The sequence below is a fragment of the Ambystoma mexicanum genome, chromosome 4p, assembly GCF_040938575.1.
Source record: "Ambystoma mexicanum isolate Mex_15411 chromosome 4p, UKY_AmexF1_1, whole genome shotgun sequence".
Taxonomy (NCBI): Eukaryota; Metazoa; Chordata; class Amphibia; order Caudata; family Ambystomatidae; genus Ambystoma; species Ambystoma mexicanum.
The window spans coordinates 585,195,449-585,209,357 of record NC_090927.1 but is presented as its reverse complement, the minus strand read 5'-3'; the positions used below and the strand labels follow the sequence as shown (position 1 = coordinate 585,209,357).

The window sequence follows — 13,909 nt, the reverse complement described above, 5'->3', positions numbered from 1 at the left end:
GCACCTGAACGGGGTCCGACATCCTGCCAGAGGACTGAGACCACTGTTGCTTGAGTGCCCATTGCAAAGATCTCATCCGCAACCTGGCCTCTGGCACCAGAAGAATGCAGGATGCCATGAGGCCAAGCAATCTCAAGAACTCGAATGCAGGGAGACTCTGGGCATGTTGAAACTTTAGCACCATCTGCTGAATGTGAGGAGCCCTCACCTGGGGAGGAAAACACTGCCCCAGGGATGTGTCGAGCACTGCTCCGATGTACTGGAGCCTCTGAGTTGGCGTCAAGTGGGACTTCTTTAAGTTGAGGGAGAAACCCAGTTTGTGGAGGGAGTGGCAGGTGACGGACAGATGATCCAGGACTTGCTCGGGAGAGTGCGCCCTGATCAACCAATCGTCCAGGTAGGGGTAGACATGAATCCCCCCTTTCCTGAGATGCGCTGCCACCACTACCATGAGCTTGGTGAAGACCCTCGGGGCGGAGGTCAATCCGAACGGCAGGACCCGAAACTGAAAGTGTGAGTTGCCAACCACAAACCTCAGGTACTTCTTGTGCTTTGGATGGATCGGCACATGAAAATAATCGTCCTTGAGGTCGAGAGACACCAACCAGTCCTGAAGTTGAAGGGCCTGGAGGACTTAAAGAGTAACCATCTTGAACATGTCCTTCCTGAGGAGTTGGTTCAAACCGCGCAAGTCCATGATGGGTCTCAATCCCCCGTCTTTCTTGGAAATCAAAAAATAAGGGGAATACCATCCCTTGTTCCTCTCCGCTACAGGCACCAGTTCTATGGCGCCTTTCTCTAGCAGGGCTTGAACCTCCTGCACAAGGAGCGGATTTGGACTCTTCAACGAGAGATTCCCCGGTGGATTGTGGTGAGGCCTCTGCCGAAAGGGAAGACAGTAGCCATGAGCTACGATCTCCAGAACCCACACATCTGAAGTAATGGCACGCCATTCGACAAGATGCAGCGCCAGCCTTCCCCCAACTGGCGAACCATGGGACAAGGCCTCATTACTGAGCTGAAGTGGCTGCGGCGTTGCACCTCGAGTACCTTGCTTTCCACCTCTGGCACTCCAGTGGTTGACTGGCAGCTCCTCTCGCTTTACCAAAGGATGAGTAATAACGAAAGGAACCCCCCCTCCATTGCTGTCCCCTAGGACGAAAAGGCGGAGGTTGGTGAACTGCAGCGCCCAACGACCTCGCTGCAGCTTTGGAGGTCTGCAACCTCTCAAGGCTCTCGTCAGCCTTGCTGCCAAAAAGATGGACACCATCAAAGGGCATGTGGAGGAGCCGGGCCTGCACATCAGGAGCAAACCCCGACTTCCGCAACCACACAAACCTGTGTATTAAGGTGCTTGCCGCCATGGACCGGCTGAAGCAATCTGCCATGTCCAAACCCGACTGAACGGCCTCACACATGGCATCCTTGCCATCCTGGAGCATAGCAAGAAAACCATCCCGTTGGTCCCCTTCGGGAATAGGTTCAGCCGCTAAGGAAACAGTTCCACAGAGTGTGCGTGAAACATGACAAGGCACATACGGAGTTGGCAGCCTGAAGAGACATAACCCCTGAAGAAAACACTTTCTTCGCCCAACCATAAAAACGCTCGTCGTCCCTATCAAGAGGGATGGTAGGATACAACGCCTGCTTTGCTGGGGCCATAGCCGCCTGCACCACCAAACTCTCCGGAGTGGGGTGCTTGGTCAAATAGCAGGGGTCGCTACTGGCTGGGCAGTATTTTCGTGGCAAAGACTTGCCCACTGCCGGGAGACTCTCCGGAGCAGTCCAAGCCGCCGCCACCCTCCTCCTCTGTAGAGCCATATGGAACGGCAGTACCGGGTCGGTTGGTGGACCTTGGTCGAGGATATCTGTGAGGTCATCCTGAAGAAAATCCCCTGGGGGAGCAGACCACCCCAAGTACTCGGTGACCCTAGACATAAGGTGCCGATACAAGGAGTCGGCATGGGTGCCAGGCTCAGGACTACAAAACTCCACCTCCGGAGAGGTGTCCAGACCACTGGCGTCGTGCAGGGACTGACGCAGGTCCTCAATCTGACTATGTCCCGAGAGAATCTCATCTGGCACCATATCAGGAACCATGGCCTCTTCAGAGCCCTCATCCACCTCAGAAATGTACTCAAGATGGTGGAAAGTGGGCACAGAATGGGGAACAAAGCCATGCTTGGCCTTGGCCAGAGCCTTTCTAGGGGATTCCACCGTACCCCCGTCGAAACAGCCTCGAAAGGCGTCGAGTGAATCTGCGTTGATGCCGAATGCGGCTCCGACAGCGCTGACACAGGCCTCGAGGGCGGAGCCCCGAGCGTGTCCTTCAACAGCCTGGGCGCCGATGGCGTTGACGACTTCCTTGGAGGCGGAGCCTCGAGAGAGTCCCTCGAAGACCTCCGCGCCACCGACGTCGACGTCTTTTTTGAAGAAATCACAGGTACACACGGTCTCGAGCGCACCAAGGACCGGGACCTGGAATGGGCATGACTAGAACGATTCCCCTTGTCCGAGCGGGACCGTTCCCGTGAATCGTGCCGACCACCCGAGCCCGAAGGCATACGAGCGGTGTCTCTAGTCCGATCACGCCCGACCCCACTCGGAGGCGCGGACGGACCAGTGCCCTGCGATTCAAGAATCGCTAGCATTTTCTTACCGAAGGAAGCCCCTTCCTCCGGAGTCGCATGCTTGGTGGGAAAAGCGACCCGCCGAAGGGCGGAGTCCTCGGACGAGGAAGGCGACCGATGACGGCGCTTCCGAGAGTGCCTCAAAGTGGGAGAGGGGTGGCGGGACCCACTCCGGGACCGAGACCCACTGGACTTCCAACGACGATGCCGAGAGTCACCCCTCGAATCATCCGTCGAAAGCCCCGTGGATCTCGACTTCCGGGGCTTGGACACCTTACCGACCGACAGTTTCTTCTTCCGCTGCCGCAAGGCTTTGGACGTAAGCGACTGGCAGTCGACACAATCATCCGTGTCATGGGCCTCCCTGAGGCACCAGAGGCAGGCATTGTGCGAGTCCGTCACCGACATCTTGGACCCGCAGTCCCCACACTTCTTGAAGACCAGACGCAGGGTGGAAGAAGAGGAAGACATCTCGAAAACGTCTCACAAACGAACAGGTTCAAAGAACCGAAAGAACAGAAACTCCAAAGAGTCAAGGCGCGCTGAGATCTCTGAAGCGAACACGTTCATGGAAAAAACGGAACTGAAGCTACGGGCGTCGTGCGTCCTACTTATAACATCCAGTGACGTTGGCCTTTAGAGGAGGTCCTCGAGGGCAGCGTATCGACATCGATGCAGGACGCAGACGCCGAATGATTTTCCAAAGCAGCACAGCTGTGGTGATTACTGTCATAGATATGGAATACGTCAGAGGACCCAATCCCCTCGAATTCATTTTAATAAGAAGAAACGCTGCTTTGCAATTTGAATGATTGGTGACATCTGTATCTTTACCAACTGCATTTTCCCTTTGAACAGCTGTGTTCAAGGCATTCGGGAGATCCAAAACGGCAGTATCATTCTATCCCATCATCCCTGTGGAAATATGCAAGTCTGACAGTGGCTTTTTTCGAGATAGACAACAGGGCAAACTGAAACATCTTAAAAATACAGGTTTTAGAATCGAATTTTTATGAAAACTCTCTCTGGCTTGACCTGTGGGAGACATGCAAGCATCGAAGTATCTGTGTAAAAATTAAATTCAATGATGATTCCGCGTGCCTTTATTTAGTACAACATCTGACTTTTTGTTATATGAGCAAGTGTTTACCACCATTACCTTTCGCTCTGCTTGCAAGCAATAGCTTGCACAGAGGTTTTGTGCTCATGGACTTCAGAATTTCTTATCACTGAACTTCAGTTTGTATGTAAATACAAGGTGACTGTGCAGCCTGTTACAGTCCAGGCACAAACAAAAAGTTATGACCTTTGTGATACCTCAAGGGCAGGTCACTGAAAGTGAAAAACCCTTAATGCCTGCACTGCATGCCACAGGCTAAATGACCGACATGATAACTCTGAAGGGTGCTAGATTAGGATGTGTGTGGCAATATCTGTAAAACTGGGATTTTGATGGTTTGGGAATTGATGCAGTGTTTGTCTTGGACCGTGTACACCTCATAACACTGGACTATGGTATTCTTCCTATTAATCCTAACAATCCTTTAATTGAGGTCACCGAAACAGTTACTGAAAAGTGATACATTGACTCTAAACATCTGTGAAAGCTATCGATGTATCCTATATAAACCAAGCAAAATACCAATTTACCTTTTTTCTACCTAAAAGTAATACAAACTAGGAAAAAGATAGGTGCATTTTGCAGGAGCCAGAGCTACATTTTAAATTCAGGTAGAGTTTTGGAATGTTATCTTTTAGAGCACCGGTGTCTACTCTGCCTTATAAGTGTCTTTTCTTTTATGGTGGCAGGCACGATGCATTCTAGTATGTTTTGAGACATTTTTATTTTCTTTGGCCCAAAATGTAGCACAATCCCAAAACATGCTCTAAATAGTGACATTTGGCAAAAATCGATGAAGTGTCGTTTTTCAGCCTATGTATTTGTGAGCCTAGTTTGTTTTGGATGCATCGCAGTTCTGATTGGAAAAGGCACACTCCTACAAAAGCAAGGTTACATCATGTTTGTGGCTAAAAATATCCGTGCACGAGTCACTTTTAGGAACGGCAGTAAGTTTTAAGCCATTTAAAAAACATGCTCGGACATCAAACCGGAAGCACATTCTTAAAAATATTTCAAGAGCACTGACCGATCACTTCTTTTGACCAAAAAGTGAATTCAAAATGGATTCCGACCCACTCAGTCCATTTGCTATAGATGCATTGCAGTTCTGATAACATAAGGCACATGCTGCAGAAACACAGTTATGTGAAACATTTGGGCAAAAAAATATGCATCAGTACCCAAAGATTATTTTGAGAAATTGCCTTAGGTTAGGAGCTCTTTAAAACATGTTTTGGCCACGCATAGCCATCAAAGCATGACTTTTTTGCCAAAAAACATTTGCAACAAGTGCACTTGTGCTGGAAGGGTGAGTGCTTTTGAAGTACTGTCGTTCAGACAGCTCAGAAGAACATACTGTGAAAATGTTACATCATCTACTTTTTGCTGCCACAGCTTTGGCAAATATACATGGTAAGACTTGTTTATCCTGCGGTGTTAGTCAGGTTAAGTAATAAAAGACACGCTCCACATTTACAAGGTCAGATCTACACACAATGCTGGCTAAACGTTTCCTCCTCTAGTCCATGTCACTCAAGACAGACCCATTGACAGTCAGCAAGGGCAGTCATTTGCTTGGCTCAATGATCAGAGGAAACCTTTGTGATGCTTAAAAACACAGGGATGTGTTCGTTATACTAAGGTTTTAATTTGTGAAAAGGTTCAGTGACCCTCATATTTGGATCAGAAAACCGAATGTGTAATGAAAACAGGACATATGGAAAAAATAAGTCGATCATTGAACATTGTGTAGTTCTACCCCTAAAACATTACATTCTGCTCCGAATGAGGTGAAATTTAAACTTGCAGGAAAAGATTTGATCCTGGGAAAGAGAAAACAGAAAAACAGTATGCAGACTCCCATACACAAGACATTGGTAAGTAATCTGAAGATGGCGGGCCGGGGTGAAGCCTCCTCCCTCTGACCCTGGTTGGCCCATGTAGAGAAAACATCCGAAGTGAACAATCATGGTGATAGGCTAGAAGTTAAGTCTTTCCTTACTGGACCCCCCCCCTACGATTCTTCTGCTTTGGTTGAGGATCTTTCTGAGTCTACCACTGATCCCATTTTGATTGTCCTCTTTTCGCTTAGTTCTATTCCACAGACTGACAGTTACCTATACCTGTCTCATCATACTGCTACTCCAATCTTCCTACCCTCTTATTAAATCTATTCTTCCTGTGTTTGTCTCCATCTTAACTTTTTAATTCCTCTTTGACCTGTGGTTATTTTCCCTTTTCCTTCAAGCTGCCACTGTAGTTCCTCATCTTAAAAATTCTTACCTTTTAAAATTGATTGAGTGAATAATTAGCTACACATTTACCTCCTATCTTAACTTCTATAACCTTTGCCCGTCTACCAATCTGGTTTTCATTCTGGTTTTAACACTGAAACTGCTCTTATTTATGTTTCAAAACTTCATGCATGTCAGTAATCTATTCTATTCTATTCTTGTTCTGCTTCATCTCAGGTGCAGCCTTTGGCATGTTGGACCATTCAACACTTATTTCTACACTTTAATCCTTAGGGTTTTCTGACACTGACCTCCAATGTTTTTTATGTGTCTGATGGCTCATTCAGAGTCTCTTGAAAGGGGTCTCCTTCTTAGTCAAACACTCTTTCTTATGGTCTTCCACAGGGTTCTGTCCTAGGTCCTTTTAATTTCCCTCTACACTTCTCCTTTGGCTACTTTCGTTCTTGACTTTGGATTTGAAGTGCATTTGTATGCTGGCGATAAAAAACCTTTATCTCCTCTTCTTTCAATGACTATTCATGAACACCTTCTGGTCTCACTGCCGTTAACTGATGGGTGTCTTCTTGGTTTCTCTGCTTTCATCCTGAAAAACAGAAATCTGGTTCTTCCTGCTTCTTTGTCTAGGTCTTCTCCTTTGTCCATTTCTTTTGCTCCTCTTGAGCTTCCAGTCGGTCATCAAGCACATAATCTTGGCTTTATCTTGGACTCTTCCTTTTCTCTCCAAGCTCAAATTGCTATTGTTCAATCTTGCCGTTTCACCTCTAACATTAAGAAGATTCAGCATCTTCTGGCCTGTGTGTATACTAAAATACTTCTCCAAACTATTGTTCTATCCCGCTTAACTACTGCTGATAATGTTCACCTTGTAGGCTTGTGACAGTCCCCACCAAGGTACTGCTGTCTACAGACAAAACTATATTAATACCTGGGAAGACCAGCAACTTTTTAGAGGGTTTAAATTTGTTCATAAATCGCAAGACACTGTTTGCCTACGTAGATGACCACTGGTATGTCTGATCGAGCTTGGGATTTATTTATTTAGGTGTTTTTTTAAACACCTATTTATAGCGTTGGGGACACCTTGTGTCGCTGTGATCAAAACACAATTTCTTTGACACAAGACTTTTAAAACCATCATGCAAAATAATTCTACGTTTGGCAGAGTACATAGAGTGCTTTATAAATGGATTATGATCACAGAAAATGGTTGAGCTATAAAAGTATCCTCACGTGTGTTTGATGCTAACCTCTGATTTGGCACCTAAATACAAGAGAGTAATTGAGCACAGATTGTTTTAATTTTATTATAAAGCTATAAGTCTACTCACAACTAACAGCTTCCCACTTTACTATTGTAGTTCTCTTAAAAGGTTTATCAATCTGACCCCAAAGATGAAACATGTAGCTCACACTACGTCGGCACAGCAAACATATCTCAAACAGCAAATGGCTCAGTCACGTTACATGAATGCAAGCAGCGCAAAAGAATTCCAGAAGGTGGAACCTAGATACCGTACACAAGTCACATCAAGAGAACATAAAACATTGGATCAAAAGCAAAAAAAGACTTCAACAAATGCACACAGATACAAGAGATGGCAAGCAAGAGGAAAGGGAAGGTATGCAAGGCTATGGATCAACAGCTGGGGCAATATTATGCATACACAAACAGCAACATTCAGGGACAAACAGTACACAACTAGAAACACAAATCTAAGGTAAAACCCCCTTGGAGGAAGAGAAAACTACTGATTTTTTTTTTAAAAAGATGGTGTTGCAACCTAGCAACTCATGGTTAGAAAAGGAATACTTTGATACCCCAAAGAAATATAATGGAACATGGCAAGCCTGGCCAAAAAGAGAGGAGTGATCCAGATTTTCAAAGCTTCTTTGTTTGCAGAACACAGCTTGATCTTTCTCCAATAGGCCTGACTTACTGGTTCTCTAGATCCAAAAGAACACAACTCATCCAACCAATAATGCAGCAGGAAGACATTCGGGAGGTCTCCATTTTGTTTATCCATTCCTTAACTTGTTCACAGCAATCATTCTACAAAACAGTACCGCAAGCAGCAAAAATCACAAGGATGGATAATTCAATGTGTAGAGCTCTACACATAGATGACTAGTGCTCAAATCCAAAGAGTTTGGTCATGCTGCTAGAAACTATTAGGCAAAGAAAAGAACATCTGCAGCATCGATCCACCATGATAGCGAGGGACCCAAATGCCAAATAAAGATCCTGGAGAGGCAATAACAAGCCCCATCTAGAACAGTGTTCGGCAATAAGGACCATAACGTAACGGCATATACTTGCTGACTAACAGGCCAAAAGAAGAGTTATTGAATTGCTGTGCAAGCACCAACATGGTATCGGCAGTCTACACTGTTGCAAGGAATTCACAAACGGGTCTCTCCTTCTGCAAAGAAAGAGCTGGATCTCTGACGAACGACATCCTCATACCACTTCCAAGTTGGTAGCAGTCAACCTCAGTGTTTGTTATTCTAAAACTCAACTGTGTCTGACAGGAGACCAAGATAATGAACAGAAGAAGGTTTCGGTAGATTGTGTCATGAAAGTAGACCTATCAGAATTTTTGAACTCGGCTGAAATGGAAAATCCACTCAGATAAGCAAGCACAACTGAATATAAGACATGAATACAGAAAGGCACGGTGTTCAAGGAAGGTTTGTTAACCACACCAACTCCAGATGTTCCATCCCTTTGAGAGTACAAGTTATGGACATCTGGAGGACATGCAACAAAGGTTTGACAGATGTTTTACAAGAAGGAAACAAAAGTGGCCCTAACAATCAGGAATAATCCAGAATCCATTAAATCAATCAAACAGGAAATGCCACTAAAGGCAATAATGAGAACATGAGAGGAACTTTAAAGGACCACCAGGAAAAAATATAAATGTATGGACATGGCAACATTTGTCACCACAGCAAGTATCCCAACATCAGGAAACAAAATACTAAGATGCATTGAGAGAAAATTCGATTTTTTTTTTATTTTTTATTAACAACTAGGGGCAAGGCCCCCAACCAGAAAAGATCACAGAAAACTTTTCCACCAATAAACATATAAATATGCAGCACCAGAAAAATCAAGCAAGTGAGGGGTTTCCAGCAAAACCGAACTGTCTATAGCTGAACTGGGCAACGATAAAACTATGGGCCTCAATCTACTCCCAAACATCTTTACATCCCACTCCAACTGGTTGGTGCGTGTCCTTTAGCTTCTACTTTCTCATTCTTTGGCAAAAGAAGCATCAGACAAGAAAGATGAATCCAAAGTCTTATCAGCCTAATTGACACAGGACACGATTTGCATAACAATCCTCCTCAAACTTCTACAGGCGTGGGTGGGAGACAAAACACTGATTCCAGAATTTAAGGGAGGATTTAAGCAAGTGGACTCCAAGGGGCACCAAAGATTTGCACTACAACATATTATAGCAAATACATTGATCAAAAAGGGAACAGGCTATGACTGTTCATCTTCCTTCAAGCTGATCGACAGAAATCTACTGTGGAAAATAAAAACTATGCTGTCAGCGGATACCCATCATCAAGGAAATTCTGAAATCTCATAACATTGTTAGGTAGGGAAATAAAGGGCAACTGTTAAAACTATTTTGAACTAGCACCATCATGAAACACGAGTGCCTCCTGGGACCAAAACGTTTAAAAAAAAGTATGCCCATCACCATCAGTACAAGATGTAAAAAAATCAACAACCTGAAGAGACCAATGTTCTATGTCTAATATGTAGGAATTCCCAAATTAAACAATCCAAAACGCACTAGAACCAGCATATTGCTCAGCAGTTTAATACGAAATATAATCCCATATTCTTTGAAACATGACCTTGATCTCACCCAAAAAAGTCCCCATCGCCAAGTTCAACATGAAATCCAGACACAAAATATTTTGCTTGCAAACAATGCAGAAAGAAAACAAGCAACTAACATCCTCCCGTTTCATCCACCCTCACCAGACACATGCTCACCAATTGGCCAGCACAAAACGGAAACAAAACCCTCAACCCACAGCAATATAGTCACAATTCTACACGTCACCAACTTGTAAACCCGCCCATAAGCAAAAACACCCCGATCTGCCCCCCAAACCATAAGTCTCCCATCTGGAAACCAAACCCCTCAATGGTACAAATCATAATCCACCTAGAAAACAAACCCTCACAGATGCCAGTTGCTCCTGGATCTACAAGCACCAACAGTTAAGTAGTCTACTAACCATACATCATCCTGGTTTTCCATTACAGATCCAGGGGAGTGCCTGGAAACCATGAAAATGCAAGTGGGGCATTGTAAAAATTCCAAAAACATAACATATTGGTCACCCATTTGAGGTTGCGCCGATAAAAAGATGCTTCTGTTTGGCTGCTTCGAAGTAGCCTCAATAGGCCATGGATAGGCATACGTGCCCCTATCGTCAGAGGCGGGGGCCTCACACACCTCCCCCACCAAACTGCCCCACCTTCCCACCAACCTTGCCACAACCTCCCCCACATGTCAGTCTGCATGTCTCCCTCTTCTCGGAAAATGTACCTGCTCGCCCTTCTTGCACTCTTCTCCCCCATCATCGCAGCCTGCTTGCCTCTATTGCACCCTCCTCTTCTGTTGGCAGTTATCTGTGGCCAGTGTTTCCTGTGCGGCCTCTTTTCTGGAGAGCCAAGGAACTCTGCCCAAAGACCCGAAAAACAAATTACTTTCCTTCTGTAATGTTCTTTCTTATGGATGTTCCGCCAACGGATTCTTCATATTTTATTCATTTCTCCTGCTTTAGCAAATACTTGAAACTTCGACTGCAAGGAGCGCATCGCGCTATTTGGCAAAGAGGTCCCTAGATGTTCTTCATCCTCTAGGCCGGATGTGACATTGGTATACATAACTTGCACCATGACCTCAGTCCAATCGTTTGTTTATCTCATGCTCAGCCACATTGGAGAATTAATTTTCAGTGAGAGAGAAAGATGGATAGAGCTCTTTGAGGGGCAGGATGGGAGGGTGCCAACTTATTCTTGGGTGTAACATCCACCAGAAACGGCATTAACAAAGGCAAGTAATCTGTTCTTCTAATGGATTGCATCCTCCCATGGATTCTCATCTTAGACAGACTCCCATAGCAGCACCATTTTAGAAGGAGCAGGGGAGAGTGTTATACCACTCTACAAAAGCAGGCGTTGGTAGGGGAGTTTTCATAAAGTCCTCCTGATAGTAAGACTTTAGTAAGCTATCTCATTGGTTTGTAGATCCCCAACTTTTACTATCAGTCTGTACTAACTCAGGGTCTTGGTAGAGAGGCATAGCCATCAGGCTTATCTTAAGAGGAAGATGTGAGCTGTGGGTAAGTACACTAAACCCAGTTAGACATGTACATCAAAGAAGCACTTCCACTTATAATTTATATACAATTATATATTTATTATATTTAAACCAGAACCACTTTAAATACATCATATGTTTACACTAGAACACTTTGAATATGTTAGAATAAACTTCGAAGGACACTCACTTCTGTTTGTTCGCAGTTACATTTGTTGTAATGTTAGCAAGGGAAAAGAATGCCATTTTATTATTGGTAATTACGTGCACATGTGGTCCTTAGCAGATTTACGGTAAAACATTTATTCTGCAAACACATACAAGAAAGTAACTCAAAGGAAGGACAATAGTTAAACAGTCTGGTCCAAGGTTCTAGAGGGTTTCTTTGCACAGCAAGTTTTAAGCCCAAAAATGCAACCCTAGATAAAGGAAGTTCGGAGGGGGTTCAAGTCTTGACAACAGGGGTGTTGCTAGGTCTGGAAAAGATCCAGGGCTATGCTAATATTGGGATTGTTGGGACTCGGGATAGCTAGCCTTTTGGGTGTATCCCCAAATCTTCTATTCAGGGCTACAACCAAAAGACCTGGGCTATAGCGCCGTCAGCCCCCCCCCTGCTTGACAAGCAGCAGAATATGAAGAGTTCCTGTTGATTTATTCAAATCTCTAGTCTTTTAGAAACAGCAAGTTAATAACCAACGATGGAGACCCTAAATAGCACTTGAAGGTGCACAAGCATCGGCTTGGGCTGGAGGTAAGAGGGGGTTTCCCAGAACACCTCTACGTGCACGCCAACGCTCTGAAGCATTTTTTTTGGAATCAGGTAAGCAATACCTTTTTCCCCACAGTACTTTAGGTTAGAATATGTTTTATGTGCTGAATGCTCCACTATGTTGCAGCTCTTGACCCGACCTCTGGATTCCTTGGTCTGCTGACTGAAGGCAGGATACCTGACGGGGACTTTCAGCAGCAGCGTCGAGGGAGGACCTGGGGCACGACTTTCAACTTCTTGGTTCACCCTGCGGTTTTGGTGCTTTTCTGCAGCACCAACAAAGGTTGCGGATCACCCAGTCAATCATCTTCGCTTTCTGCAGTGCCACGCTTTGATGAGGGTTTCTGGGTGAGTTCGATCGGATGTCTGGAGTGTCCTTGAGGGCTCAGCAAACATTTGGATGGATTCAGCCTTTCCACGACAAAGCACTTGGAATGGGCAGCAGGTCTCCTGGTATTGGGGTTTCCGCAGCACTGGAAACTGTTAGGACCTCGGGAGAGGGCTGAATTCAAAGTTAGTCTTGGGACTGGTTGTTCCCTCCAGCCAAAGGGAAGGAATCGTCCTCTTTAAAGTTTCTCTGTTGCACAGAAAACGGGGTCAGGACGGCAGTGGTCGCTTCACCGTGTTACTTCAGCTTCCTGTGGTCGACATGCTTTTCACTACAGAAGCATAACCTTTTATACAGTTCCAGTACACGCTCCTCTGCAATCTCTCTCAGCATTTTACAGAAAGGGGCGGTTGGCTGTCCAATCAGGACAGCCAGTCCCTCTGTTGGAGCTGGTCCTATTCAGGCACTCTCAGACCAAGGACAGGGGGGTTGGAAAACTCCTCCCCCCCACTTCCTGCCTGCCACACACTCTGGAGCCTAGGTGAGGACACCCAAGGGTTCCCGCCAAAGGCAAAACACACAAACTGACCTCCCCCTCCTAGAATGGTAGAAGGGCTAACAAACAACCACCACGCTATTAATGGCGAAAAAAGAAGTGAGGCCCCAAGTTGGTACCTGGTTGCCCCTATTGTGCACTACCGAGGCCAATCGACATAGCCTGCGGTACAAAACGTACACAATAGTTGGTAGAACATGTCCACTGCCACCAGCCAAAACTAGGAGATTGTCTATGCGACTAAAAAGTCACAGGAGCAGAGAGAAGGGAGATATACTAGGTATGCCTGTGGCACTCCGCATAATATGGTGTGTGCCAATCTCTCAGACTACAGAGTTTTGGGAGAGATACTAAGTAGCTATCTATCTCACGAACTGTAGTTATTTGAGGATATAGACAACGAATCTTAAAGGAGGACCCCAGGGGTCCCCAGCAACACTGCCCATAATGAGCTGTGTGCTGCAATAGAAAAATGCAGATGTCCTTAAGAGCTCTGGCGCAGACAGACTCCATATAACAGGTAGAATACAAAGAATAGATGCAAAAAGAAAGCGCACAAGAATGAATGAGTGGAAAAAGGCTCCACTCATTCGGGATTTAAAGAAAAAGGTCCATAAATCCAGCAAAAAGTGCTGCAAATCTCGCTAGGAGAGGGGATGAGGCATAAAACTGAAATCTCCATAAAATGCATCCTGACTGGACGGTGTCTAGATCGAGAGTCTCCTATCAGTAAACCGTGAGCTACTGGTAGCTCGCCCGAGGCTGCACCCTAGCTCCTTGCATCAGACACCAAATCGAGCACTGTGCGTTTGTTTTGGTGTCTGAAATTCCTGGGCCTCTTTCTCTGCCCCCTACCTCTCCTCATCCTGCAAAGCAAACAGTCAAAAGTAGGGT

The 13,909-nt window shown here is 45.5% G+C and overlaps 1 protein-coding gene across 1 annotated transcript in view; it reads right to left on the bottom strand.

The window, feature by feature from the left end:
* Positions 1-13,909, bottom strand: part of LRRC1 (leucine rich repeat containing 1) — a 694,627-nt gene that overhangs the window by 33,053 nt on the left and 647,665 nt on the right. The window lies entirely within an intron of this gene.